The sequence below is a fragment of the Phyllobates terribilis genome, unplaced genomic scaffold, assembly GCF_046119375.1.
Source record: "Phyllobates terribilis strain yellow unplaced genomic scaffold, ASM4611937v1 Scaffold_12__6_contigs__length_324123572, whole genome shotgun sequence".
NCBI lineage: Eukaryota > Metazoa > Chordata > Amphibia > Anura > Dendrobatidae > Phyllobates > Phyllobates terribilis.
Genome location: NW_027362772.1, coordinates 296,793,274 through 296,808,191, shown reverse-complemented (window position 1 = coordinate 296,808,191; position 14,918 = coordinate 296,793,274).

Sequence of the window (14,918 nt, the reverse complement as noted above, 5' to 3'; positions counted from 1 at the left end):
TACGCAATTATTACAAAGTACTCATTACGAGTATAGCAATTACGAATATTACGGTACTCGCTCATCACTAGCTGCTATCATTCGGTGGTGTTGAGAAGTCTGGCCCAATCCAGCCCTTGTTCATTTTTATAAGAGTCAGCCTGTCAGCATTTTCACTTGAAAGGCGGATGCGTCTATCAGTTATAATTCACCAGCGGCACTAAAACCCGCTTTGACAAAACTCTAGCGGCAGGGCAGACCAGGACTTCCAAGTCGTAGAGAGCCAGTTCATTCCACATGTCCAGCCTGGATACCCAATAATTATAAGGCACAGAGGAATCACGGAGGACGTTGGTGCGGTCGGCAAGGTACTCCCTCACCATCTTCCGAAACTTTTTCCTCCTTGGGAGAGTACCCCTCCCGCCTCAGGGCCTGTTAGATGGGAGAGTCTGAGAAAACTGTCCCAGAACTTTGACAGTGTTCTCCTGCCTCTACTGGATTGCATTTGTGTCTCTTCACATGTACTCCTTGGTTGTCCACCAAACTGTGACCTCTTCTGCCAGCGTTTTCATATGGGAATTTTTTCAATAATTCCACAACAAGGGCCTTCTCGTACTGCCCCAATTTATTAGGCCTGTCCTGTGCGGGAATAAGAGACAGAAAGTTCTACTTGTAGCATGGGTCTAGAAGTGTCACCAACCAGTAATGACTGTCATCCAAAATTTGGACAACTCGAGGGTCAAGGGAAAGGCAGCGTAACATAAACTCAGCCATGTGTGCTAGACTGCAAAGAGGCAAGACTTCCATGTCCTCACCAAGAGGACGACTGACCATGTTCTCCTCCTCATCCTCCTCCTCTTCTTCCTCTTCCTCATTGTCCTCAGGCCATCCATGCTGGACAGACGGTATGGCAGTTGTGCAGGTAGTACCGTCTATAGAGCAGGAAATTAGCTCCTGTTGTTCCTCCTCCTTGTTGATGCTGGTAGTCAACAACTGCCCTCTTCTGCTCACAAATCCTTCTCAACATGGTCATTTCAGAGATAGAGGCTGAAGAGGAAGAGGATGTGAAAAAAATTATATTTTTTTCAGGCGCTTCCGTTCACTACCCAAAAAGAAAAATAAATTTTGTGGCTGTAGAGGGAGAGGTTGCTCAAAAAAATCCACATCCCTTCCCAGACCCATCTCTAAAGAGGTTGAAACCCAATTAGTGAACCCTGATGATTCTCAGGAACTAGATATAAACATAGGAAAGGGCATTTTTAATATCTCCAGCTATCAACTCACTGAGGGTGAGCTCTACCTTCTAAATCGGGGTCTATCTTTTTGCCCCAGTACCTCTCTTAATTTGTTTATGTGTTTTTTGGATCTCAATGAATTCTTTAGGAAATTAACATTGAAACAGCACTTTCTTCTAGAGACCAAAAGAGGATCAAATCTTGTTGCAGATAATCCACCCAGCTCTTCCAATATAGGAGATTTGGATGGCTCTATCATAGAATTCTCCCATGTAGCGGAAGAAGGACGTTCAAATTTTTATCCCCTACACCACAAGGGTTCTCACCTAGAAACCTTCCAACAATTGATCCTTAAAGATCTCCATTCTTTTAAGCTATTTAAGATAAAGGACAACCTCAGTCCGATTGAAAGGCAATCCATCAAGACTCTACATGATAATAAGTAAATTGTTATAAATAGTGCTGATAAGGAGGGAAGATTGTCATTATGGACAGCAGCTGGTATATTGGGGAAGACTTAAGAATTCTCGATGACCTGGATTACTATGAGAAACTATATAGGGACCCCTCCATCTCTATCTTTTTAGAATATAAGACCCTAATTCTGAAAGCTAATAAAGACGCTATTCTTAATAAAAAGGAATGGAAGTTTTTGGACATCAAGAAATTTCAGGCCCCTTATTTTTACTTTTTACCTAAAGTCCAAAAAGACGTAAAAAATCCTCCTGGACGCCGCATAATCTACAGGGTTAATTACATCTAATCTTTCCCATTACATTGATCTTTTGCTGCAAAAATACCCTTGACTCCCATTTGAAAGATTCTAGTCATCTTATTCGCCTTTTGAAAGACCTGCCCGACACACTGCAACTAAATGGAAAAGGGGGCCAATATTTTCCAGGTTCAGATCAAATTTCTGGATTTTTATTGCTGAAACATGGAACAGATCTGGCTGTATTCTGCAGTGCTAACAAGCAAATGAAGCAGATAAATGGTGTACTCTGGATTGCTTTTTAAGCAAATAACCAAGATTATGATGGAAAAAAAATTGCCCTGGCCCCTGATATCTGTGGCTATGTCTACAAATATATGTAATTATTACAGCAGCAGACAGGGCGTACAAAGGACCCTCTTGCGCTATATGCACTGCAGTCTGCCACATACACTGCCTGCCTGCCTAGCTCCTGCCTAGCACTGATTATATGCAGCTGGATTAGTCCTCAGAAGAACTGTTAGTTCAGATGGATATACTGTGTGTATATATATATATATATATATATATGTTGTGGAATACCTATAATAACAGGACATTCAATGGACCCTCTTGCACTATATGCACTGAAGTCTGCCTCATACTCTGCCTCCCTGCCTAACTCCTGCTATCACCACTGAATAGATGCAGCTGGATTAATCTTCCGAAGGACCGTTAGTTCAGATGGAGATATATATATATATATATATATATATATGTTTTGGAATAACTATACTAGCTATAAACAAGCAAATCTCTCCCTTACTTAGCAGCACCACTCCCTACTCTGCCTGGTTAACTCTGATGAGCACAGTGGCGTCAGGTCTTATATACAGTGGGTCCAGAAAGTATTCAGACCCCTTTACATTTTTCACTCTTTGTTTATTTTAAGCCATTTGGTAAATTCTAAAAAGTTCATTTTTTTCTCATTAAAGTACACTCTGCACCCCATCTTGACTGAAAAAAAAACAAAAGTAGAAATTTTTGCAAATTTATTAAAAAAGAAAAACTGAAATATCACATGGTCATAAGTATTCAGACCCTTTGCTCAGACACTCATATTTAAGTCACATGCTGTCCATTTCCTTGTGATCCTCCTTGAGATGGTTCTACTTTTCATTGAAGTCCAGCTGTGTTTAATTAAACTGATAGGACTTGATTTGGAAAGGCACACACCTGTCTATATAAGACCTCACAGCTCACAGTGCATGTCAGACCAAATGAGAATCATGAGCTCAAAGGAACTGCCCAAGGAGCTCAGAGACAGAATTGTGGCAAGGCACAGATCTGGCCAAGGTTACAAAAGAATTTCTGCATTACTCAAGGTTCCTAAGAGCACAGTGGCCTCCATAATCCTTAAATGGAAGAAGTTTTGGACCACCAGAAGTCTTCCTAGTCCTGGCCGTCCAGCCAAACTGAGCAATCGTGGGAGAAGAGCCTTGGTGAGAGAGGTAAAGGGGGACCCCAAGATCACTGTGGCTTAGCTCCAGAGATGCAGTAGGGAGATGGGAGAAAGTTCCACAAAGTCAACTACCACTGCAGCCCTCCACCAGTCGGGCCTTTATGGCAGAGTGGCCTGATGGGAGCCTCTCCTCAGTGCAAGACATATGAAAGCCCGCATAGAGTTTGCTCAAAAACACATAAAGGACTCCCAGACTATGAGAAATATGATTCTCTGTTCTGATGAGGCGAAGATAGAACTTTTTGGTGATAATTCTAAGCAGTATGTGTGGAGAAAATCAGGCACTGCTCATCACCTGCCCAATACAATCCCAAAAGTGAAACATGGTGGTGGCAGCATCATGCTATGGGGGTGTTTTTCAGCTACAGGGACAGGATGACTGGTTGCAATTGAAGGAAACATGAATGCAGCCAAATACAGAGATATCCTGGATGAAAACCTCTTCCAGAGTGCTCTGGACCTCAGACTTGATCGAAGGTTCACCTTCCAACAAGACAATGACCCTAAGCACACAGCTAAAATAGCACAGTAGTGGCTTCAGAACAACTCTGTGACCATTCTTGACTGGCCCAGCCAGAGCCCTGACCTAAACCCAATTGAGCATCTCTGGGGAGACCTGAAAATGGCTGTCCACCAACGTTCACCATCCATCCTGACGGAACTGGAGAGGATCTGCAAGGTAGAATGGCAGAGGATCCCCAAATCCAGGTGTGAAAAACTTGTTGCATCATTCCCAAGAAGACGCATGGCTTTACTAGCTCAAAAGGGGTTTCTACTCAATTCTGAGCAAAGGGTCTGAATACTTATGACCATGTGATATTTCAGTTTTTCTTTTTTAATAAATTTGCAAAAATTTCTACATTTCTGTTTTTTTTCAGTCAAGATGGGGTGCAGAGTGTACTCTAATGAGAAAATAAATTAACTTTCTAGAATTTACCAAATGGCTGCAATGAAACAAAGAGTGAAAATTTTAAAGTGTCTGAATACTTTCTGCACCCACTGTAGACCTGATGACGCTGTGCAGCCAGCCAATCACTGTAATGCCACAACCAACATGACTACGGCATTACAGTGCGTGGCAATAAATCCCTGTGTGTTTATTGGCTCTCTAAAGAGTGCCTAACATGCAGGGAGGGGACCCGAGTTCCCGCCCGTGCAACCTGGAAATACTCACCGAGCTTGTCGAGCACAGTCATGCTCTGGTGAGTACTGAGCAGTGACGAGCACGTTCGCTCAACACTAATAGACATGTTACTCATCTGCAAATGACAAAAAAATTGGAAACAAAATGTTGAATATATATTGATTTGAGTATGCACGTCAGGCAGATCCCTGCACTTCACTGAGGTTTCCTTCAAGTGAACAGAATGCCCTACACACACTGAAGCATACTTGCTGCCATTGTGCAGTAGCACAGCTTTCAGACTTTTAAATTTTTTTTTTTAGATGAATCAATAAAGAGTCTCCACTCGCTCACATTGTACTCAATGTAAATTTTTTCCATCAGCCCAGGGACATCACTGCAATACACTAGAGCACCATCTTGAGAAAAGTATGGCAGTAATTCCTTTTCTCTGATTCTGTACCATGAAAAACAGGTACCAGGAGCTAGCAGGTTCTTTTCCTTTAGTCTATAGTCTGAAAGTTCTGCAGAATGTTTAGGAAGGTCCAAGTCCCTGACTAAATCATTTAATTTGATCTATGAAAAAAAGCTGTGGCTCGTTGGGACTAGTGTGAAGGTCTTTGTCCTACTCTTCATGCTCTGAATCTTATGGATCAGGTGTATCTTTAAGTTTCTAAGGAAGTGAAGGGACAGGTATTTCTGCTCCTTGAGGCACAGGGCGAATCACTCATGGGAAGTCAGGGTATATAAATTCCTTCTTATTTTTAAGGTTGAATCCCACCACGTTGTATGTACTAAAGTAGCAGTCATCACTATGATTTTGCAGTTCCCTCCAGATCATCAGCAAATGAAAGCTCTCTTTCTTCCCTTTAGACCACTGTCGTAGTTCTTCAACACCAACAAAACACACTACATATGGAGCCCACAACTTGTCCTGTTCATCTAGTTTTACACCAAAGTACGCATTATACACTTTTCGGTAATGTTCCTTTGTTGTTTCTTCACTACAAAAGAACCACAAATGTATCAAAAGTTGACGGGTGAATTACAAAACCAACTTGTAACCATTTCAATCACGTTGTTAGTAAAAGAAGTTTAATACACCACAACCACTAAATACTAAATACATCCCAGATATGCCCAATGGGAGACAAGTCCGGAGACGCTGCAGCCATGGGAGCACATTTAGGCCATGCCGACTGCTCAGAAGCGCGAGCACCATGCAGCCTGGCGATGTCGTGTATGCAAAAGGCTTCTGGAAGACTTTGGAGAACTGGTTCCTGTTTGGCTTTTACAATTTCAATGTTGAAGAGTGTGCACATAAGCAGTAACCAAAATCAGGTCAAATCAAGTGGATTTTTGACAGACATCTGCTTTCAATGAGCATTCTGTGCCATGCAATAGTGCCAATCGACTTCAACAAATGGTGTAACCTGGTGATCTTTTGTAAATCACTTTCAGTAGATCTCAAAATTTGTATCAAACTTTATACAGAAACGACAGAATTCCAATTAATTAACTATTTATAACACCATGCATATCATTTAAAAGCATATAACTGCTGCAATACATGGTGTGAATACCCTATCTTTGGAAAGTTGCAGGTGCACTTGACTTGGGCTTCAGCTTTGTAGACCTTGAGTTGGCTTTAGAAGCTGCTTATCTTCCCCATATGTAACATAGACAACAACACGATACAGACTTGTACAAAGTAACAGTCAAACAGGTAATAGCTGTAAAAACAGGAGTAGCCATTTTGATGAGGTGTGGTACTGTACTTCAGGATACAGAAGAATTATAAAACAGTATCTCAAATTAAGGGGATAAGATATGATTTTTAAACATGAAATATTATATTTAACCTTCTACAATATCTATGTTATCTGTATGGCATAATCCTTATATATGAGCGATGTCCCTGATAGTAGACAATGGGCTACTATGGCCTTCAGTGGTGATCTGCTCAGGTCATAACATTGCAAGTACATTCCCTGAATCATATAAATGAGTGAAAGCATTAGGAAATTATATCTCCTCCACACTTATTCGTTCCTCGCCCAATCGCCTCCAAGACTTCTCCCGAATATCCCCCGTCCTCTGGAATTCTGTGCCTCAACACGTCCGATTATCCACCACATTCGGATCCTTCAGACGGAACCAGAAAACCCATCTCTTCAAACAAGTTTACAGCCTGCCATGACCTTGCTTGCTGCCACCTCAACCAACAACACTGGAGCTACAGCAACCCCCCCAACCTACTGTCTCCTTCCCCATTCCAGTAGAATATAAGCCGCCAGAGGCAGGTTCCTATTCCCTCCATACCAGCATATCATTGTTAGTTTGTTTATCTGTATCCTGTATGTAACCCCTTATGTACAGCGCCATGGAATCAATGGCGCTATATAACTAATTATAATAATAATAATAATATCAAGTAACTGGGGTAAAACTCAAGACCTAGCGCTGACCTCTACAGAACACCGTCTTGAGATATATTCTAGGAAAGTTCATTTATGAGAAACAATTCCAATAATTTGCATGTACTAGTGGTTTTTCACCACATTACATTCATGACATCACAATCCAATCAACAAAGAAAGTAGCTCTCTGTAACGCTAAGTATGCGAACATGAAATATATGAAATTTGAATTGCGTTACTGCTCTAGATAATAGAGTCAATACGGTCAGTCTTTTGATATTTGTGATGCGCCCCCTGGGCCGTGTGGGCAAGTGTGTGGGATACCCAGAGCCGGGTCTCTGGGGGTTGTAGTCTCCGTGGCGGTGACCAGGTCCCGTGGCTCAGGGTGGTCAAACCAGTGGCAGTCTTTATAGGGTTTTTGTGGCTTTAATGTCCGACTACGCCACCCGTGGATTGCGGTCAGGGTGTAACACCGCTGCGAGGCAGTCCGCTGAGGCTAGTGTGGTGTGCGCAGCTAAAGATGGGATAACTCCCCACGGGAAGAGTATGGCCTCAGGGCAGGAAATGAGGATGATGGGAGTGATGGTGCGCGGGCGTCCCAGTACTAGTAGTGCTGTATGCAGTGTGAAAGCAGGAACGACTCAGAGTCTTTGCAGTGCAGTTCAGGGTCTTTACTGATGATATTAAGGCAGACCCTCCCGGGAGTACTGGCTAGCATAAGGGGCCTGGTCAGTCTGCGAGCAAGCAGGAGTTCCCCTGGCCAGGTGGAGTTGTAGGCCTCCCCATCTATTTGCACTCTTCCTGGCTACCTTGCTGTAAGCGAGTGGAAGTAGCCCACGTCCCTGAGTATACCGTGCGGTGCTCACCCGCATGGCTGGTGACTTGGGGCCTTCTGATAGCCTCCCCTCCTTGATGGCGGTGCTGGTCCCTTCCTTGTGACTGAGCCTCCGGGCTTCTATGGCCAGAGGACCTGGAATCCCCTGCCGGCTGGGTTCTGCTGCTGGACTTAGAGGTTCCCACAGCCTCGGACTCCGTTGTCCGGTAGTAGTCTCTTCAGCCAGGACGAGCGATATATCTGCTTCCAGTCCCTGGCACTCAGATCCTGCTCCTACAGAGCTCCTAGCTGTTTCTTGCCCTGTGTCTGGAACTTCACTCCAGGCTCTGACTCCCAGACTCTGACTGATTAATCCCGCCCCAGACCCAGTTTATAAGGGCAGATTCCTCCCCTCCCAGGACTGGGCAGGAGGTGTTGCATGCTTAAGGGCTCCTGACCAGAAAACCTCCCACTTGCTCTCAGACGTAATATTTCTATTACTGTGGTAACCAGACCCCTGGGGTGCCACATTTGTATACATAGGCTCTCTGACTGAGCACTCCACCACTAAGCCTCAGGCGGTCTTAATTATTGCAGGATCTTACCTTCCTATATAAATGTAGACTTCAGTCTAAGGCTTAGATGCAGAAATGAAGCAGAAATTTTCCTGAGCATTTCTGCATCTCCTTGGCAGAAAAACGCAAGCTGTTTTTACATGCGTATTTGACGCGTATTTGACGCATTTTTGCATGCGTATTTGCCATGTGTTTTTCCAATGCATTGTATAGGCAAATACACATGCAGAAACGCACAAGAATTGGTCATGTCCGTATTTTTTCTGTGAGTAAAATCCTCGCAGAAAAAATCCTGACCATGTGCACAGAACTTGCAGAATGTCAAAGGAAGTAATGGGATAAGGTATGCAATGCGTTTCTTGAGTGTTTCCGCACTGCAAATAGGCACCAAAAACGCATCATGGGCACACAGACTAAGAGAGGATTCACACTAGATAGGTTCCCAGCAACGAGAGTCACCTTTCCGTGGCTGCCGGGTACACATGAATTGGCCAATTTATGCGCTAAGAATTCTCATTTACTTCTATTTTCTAGAGCAGTAATGCTATTCAAATATCATATATTTCATGTTTGTGTGCTATAGAGCTACAGAGAGCTACTTTATTTGTTGGTTATATATGGAGATGGCTACTCTTAGTAAGCACCTGTACACACCAGTTTTCTGTTTTGACGGAAGTGACGGTCAGTCTTTTGATAATTATATCACAATGCAATCAAACATGTTCTAGTACAACTAGATAGAAAAGAGGGATAAATAAATTCAAAATAGCAACTTGCAATAAATCGGTAACTAGTTTTTATTAACTTTTTGATATATTGGTGTTTTATTCTTGGGGCTGCCATATTTCTTCAGGTTTGAAATATTTATTTCAGTTCAAAATGGCCCTTAAAATAATTACATAAATTGATGATCACGGGAAAAACAAAGGACCTTGAGATTCTGTGATAGTTATTGCTTATTGCAAAAGAAGGGATAAGGCAGTCTTTGCTATGTGGCTTTATGATGCAGGTATTCTCGCCAGTTGGCAGATGATGCGGTTCTCCTGATCCTCATGCGCTCTTACTATTTGTTGAAGATGATTTCTTTAAACAAAAAATGTTGTTCATTCTCTTGACAAAGAAATCATAAGGCATCAGATGATAATATGATATCAAAAGGTCAACAAAGTATCAAATTCTAGTGTTATAAATCTATAGGTTACATACAGTGGTGGCCAAAAGTATTGGCACCCCTGCAATTCTGTCAGATAATACTCAGTTTCTTCCTGAAAATGGTTGCAATCACAAATTCTTTGGTCTTATTCTCTTCATTTAATTTGCTTGCAAGGAAAAAACACAAAAGAGAATGAAGCAAAAATCAAATCATTGATCATTTCACACAAAACTCCAAAAATGGGCCAGACAAAAGTATTGGCACCCTCAGCCTAATACTTGGTTGAACAACCGCTTCCGGTAACCATCAATGGGTTTCTTACAATGCTCTGCTGGAATTCTAGACCATTCTTCTTTGGCAAACTGCTCCAGGTCCCTGATATTTGAAGGGTGCCTTCTCCAAACTGCCATTTTGAGCTCTCTCCACAGATGTTCTATGGGATTCAGGTCTGGACTCATTACTGGCCACCTTAGAAGTCTCCAGTGCTTTCTCTCAAACCATTTTATAGTGCTTTTGGAAGTATGTTTGGGTCATTGTCCTGCTGGAAGACCCATGACCTCTGAGGGAGACCCAGCTTTCTCACACTGGGCCCTACATTATGCTGCAAAATTTGTTGGTAGTCTTCAGACTTCATAATGCCATGCACACGGTCAAGCAGTCCAGTGCCAGAGGCAGCAAAGCAACCCCAAAACATCAGGGAACCTCCGCCATCTTTGACTGTAGGGACCGTGTTCTTTTCTTTGAATGCCTCTTTTTTTTTCCTGTACACTCTATGTTGATGCTTTTTCCCAAAAAGCTCTACTTTTGTCTCATCTGACCAGAGAACATTCTTCCAAAATGTTTTAGGCTTTCTCAGGTAAGTTTTGGCAAACTCCAGCCTGGCTTTTTTATGTCTTGGGGTAAGAAGTGGGGTCTTCCTGGGTATCCCACCATACAGTCCCTTTTCATTCAGAGGCCGACGGATAGTACGGGTTGACACTGTCGTACCCTCAGACTGCAGGGCAGCTTGAACTTTTTTGAATGTTAGTCAAGGTTCTTTATCCACCATCTGCACAATCTTGCATTGAAATCTCTCATCAATTTTTCTGTTCAGTCCACATCTAGGGAGGTTAGCCACAGTGCCATGGGCTTTAAACTTCTTGATGACACTGCGCACGGAAGACACAGGAATATTCAGGTCTTTGGAGATGGACTTGTAGCCTTGAGATTGCTCATGCTTCCTCACAGTTTGGTTTCTCAAGTCCTCAGACAGTTCTTTGGTCTTCTTTCTTTTCTCCATGCTCAATGTGGTACACACAAGGACACAGGACAGAGGTTGAGTCAACTTTAATCCATGTTAACTGGCTGCAAGTGTGATTTAGTTATTGCCAACACCTGTTAGGTGCCACAGGTAAGTTACAGGTGCTGTTAATTACACGAATTAGAGAAGCATCACATGATTTTTCAAACAGTGCCAATACTTTTGTCCATCCCCTTTTTTAGGTTTGGTGTGGAATTATATCCAATTTGGCTTTAGGGCAATTATTTTGTGTTTTTTCATTGAAGACAAATTAAATGAAGATAATATTACCAAAGAATTTGTGATTGCAATCATTTTCAGGAAGAAACTGAGTATTAGCTGACAGAATTGCAGGGGTGCCAATACTTTTGGCCATCACTGTATCTATTTTTAAGGGATATTCTTAAGCCACAATTTTATCAAAGCTTTAATGCTAAAAAATTGACACAAAAAGCTTTGAAAATTGTAAAAATTGTTATGCAGCCATGCATTTTCATACCATTATCACGCAGCTCTGTCTAAGTTGTAGGAGCTAATTCAGGACAGGAGTGTAGTCACACGCAGCTTATCAAATTCATGACTAGTGGCGTTGTTCTTTACACCAAAAACCTTTCTCCAGTCTGTGACTGGAATAAGATTGGTGGTGAGTCTCAAACAGATGCACATCACTATGCACCTCACCGGATTGATTAAGTTGAGTGCACCTGTTTATGAATCAAAATTCACCCTCTCATCAAAATTGCCATGAAAAATGCCAGGTTTGATGAACTGGGGTCTTTCTGTTTCTCGTAATATTTTTTATTCTCTATCCTATACATCTGGAGGACTTCACAATAATTCTTTTAAAAATAGAGCTGTTATTGAATTGTCTTCATAGTTCAAGTAGTTATTGCAGGAAAATGCAGAATATGTGGAAAAGTTACAGGAAAACAGTGAATTTTTCCATTGTCAACACACTGGATTTGTTGAAGTGAATATTTACCCCATCTTTGTCTGCATCCTGAATTGAAAGCTTGTGATTGCTGTGTGAGTCTTTGAGAGTGTCCAAAACCAGCAGCAGCCATAGCGGCCTCCTTGCTTTCATGTAATGTTATATTTTTACATTAAAAACCAACCAGCTTTTGTCTATGGCATTCTGATTCCGGTAATACGGCACTACTATCCCCCGAGCTACGTGTCAGTAAACGGTGCACATTTGTTAACATCCATAGCTATTTACAATGAGTAAACCTAGTGATATTGTTTGCTATGACTTTATATTTAACATGTAGCCACACATTGTTATACTTTACCGACCTAGCCCCATACAGTGTCCACAATAAGACTTTATCTGTGCTAGTAATTGTGGTTCTGTGCTCCCACTTGGGAATGGATCAGGTCTGGTACTACACTACTTCGGTCACAGGCGCCGGCATTGTCTTGACCTTGGAGGCGGAGCTACTACGCATGCAGAGAAACCATCCCAATCTTATGGGGCATCGCGCTCTGATGTTGTAGGATGTGTGAGGATGCGGGATGCCGTGACTCTCACTGATTTCCCCGATTGCCGGGCAATGCAGGACTCTGATGTGTCTGGCACTAGACAATAGTGGAATGATGCCCATTCTGTTGTGCAAGTTAACAGGGAGTGGTTGGATGGGGATGATTGGAAGGTATTCAACACCTGATCATTAAGCGAGCTATATAACCCTGTTCCCTGCTCAGTCCTTTGCTGTTTATTGCAGTTCCTATGTGCTGTGGTGGTGAGTGGTGCAAGCAGTAGTGTTGCTATCTTTTCAGGAGTTTTTGCATTTTCTCTTCCTGGGGTTCTTACACAGATACTCACTGGTCCTTGACTAGGCATCGACCTCGTCACCAGACACCAGCTGTCCAGCAACAGTGGGCCTGGGAAGGGGTCTGCCAAAGTCCCCCTTCCATTTACTCCATTTACTAGGAGTTGGGTGAAGAGTATTCCCAACCCTCAAGGGCTTGCTTAGCTCGGCAGTTTGTGCCAAGTGCGTCTGTGGCTGCTCCTTTGCTGGTTTTGTGCCAGTCTTGCTAGTTCTCTCTGTATAGCGCATAATAATGTGTCCTTAAATCAAAGCATGGCCAAGTTGCCAGATTTGCTTGCACTGTGTTTTAAGAGTCCTTTATTCAGTACAGAGCGTGAAAAAAGACCTGATGAGTGGTGCCACCTATCTTTAGTAGCTACTCATTTCATGGATGATCTGATGAATGAGCAAAAGCCTACAGTCTCTTTTGGTGAAACCTGACTGTGGTTAATATTTTGGATCATCTAATAGTTTCCAGCTTCAGTAAATGAGAGCTGAGAATTGGTTGTATCACTTAGCTCTGTAACCACTGTGGTAAAGCATCTTGCTCTGCTCTCACAGAGGCAGAAACAGGACACACGTGTTGGGTTAACTCCCTGCTGGTTTATTATATAGCATAAATCCAGCAGCGTTCCACAAAAATAAACAAGTTCTCTCCGGGATAACAGGAAAACAAAAGATAAAATATAACAGAGTCCATAAGCGAGCAAGGCTTTGCCCGCTCCGGGTAGCACAGTGAGGTCCCACCAAACACCAGTCCTTCCGTGTTGCTCTCTGGCTTCACCATACACAGCCTGGAGACTTCACTCTCCAGACCAAACTAGAGAAAAAAAACATTGACTGAGCATTTAACCTTGCTCAGCCACACCCTGAGGGGAAGTAGGGTAAATGACTTCCCATCCGATCTCTATGCCATTCACACAAAACCACTCCCTTCACAATGGTGATTACACCTCCAAAAAATAACAAGCTATGGAAAAGGTGTGGATTTATTTCACACAGGCTAGCAGCCGTAGTGACACATACCTCCCCTCATATAACACCAGTGACTCTGGCACATATTTCAACCCTCTGCCCAAAGCCGGGGGTTTGGGCACCTTCAGACACCAGACAGGGAATTCTAGAGAGGGCATCAGCATTCCCCTGTAACTTCCCAGGCCTGTGCTCCACATGAAAATTAAAGTCCTGGAGACCTAAGAACCATCTAGTTACCCAGGCGTTTTTACCCCTCTTTTCCCTCAACCACCTCAAAGGGGCATTTTCTGACACCAGTTTAAACTTCCGGCCTAGTAGGTAATATCTCAGTGTATCTACGGCCCATTTTATGGCTAGAAATTCTTTCTACTATAGCATAGTTATTCTAGAAAGACAAGAGCTTCCGGGTCAGATAGAGAATGGGATGTTCTTCCCAACTTATCTCTTGAGAGAGTACGACTCCCAGGTCAACTTCTGAAGCGTCTGTCTGGACCACAAATTCTTTCTTAAAGTCTGGTGCAACCAGGACCGGCTATTTACACAGTGCTAGCTTCCACTGTTGGAACGCCGTCTCTGTTTCCTTTGTCCATTTCACCATGGTTGATCTGGTGACTTTTAGGAGACCCCTAACTGCTGCGGCCATTATGGCAAAATTTTGGATAAACCGCTGGTAATATCCCACAATTTCGAGGAACGCTCTCACTTGCTTCTTGGAGAGCGGTTGCGGCCAGTTCTGGATTGCCTCCACTTTATTGACTTGTGGCTTTATTTCGCCCCTCCCAATTACATAGCCCAAGTACTTGGCCTCCTCCTTTCCAACAGCACATTTTCTTGCATTTATAGTAAATCCCGCCTTCCTCAAAGCATCCAGAATTGCCTGTAACTTAGGTAGCTGACTAGCCCAGTCTCGGCTGAAGACCACAATGTTGTCAAGGAAGGCTGCAGCATACTTCTTATGTGGGGCTAAGATCTGATCCATAGCCCTCTGGAAGGTGGCTGGGGCCCCCTGCAGTCCGAACGGCATTCAAGTGTATTGGAAACACCCATCAGGTGTCGAGAACGATGTTTTCTCCTCGGCCGTCTGGGACATGGGGATCTGCAAGTAGCACTTCGTCAGGTCGAGGGTGGTAATATTCCTTGCCTTCCAAGCCTCTCGATGAGCTTGTCAACACGGGGCATCGAGTATGCGTCACACTTGGATACCTCATCCAGCCGGCAGTAGTCATTACAAAACCTCCACTCCCCGTTGGGTTTTGGCACAAGGACGATGGGACTTGACCATCCACTCTTCGATTCTTCTATCACACCGAGGTCTAACATCCTCTTCACCTCAGTTGAGAT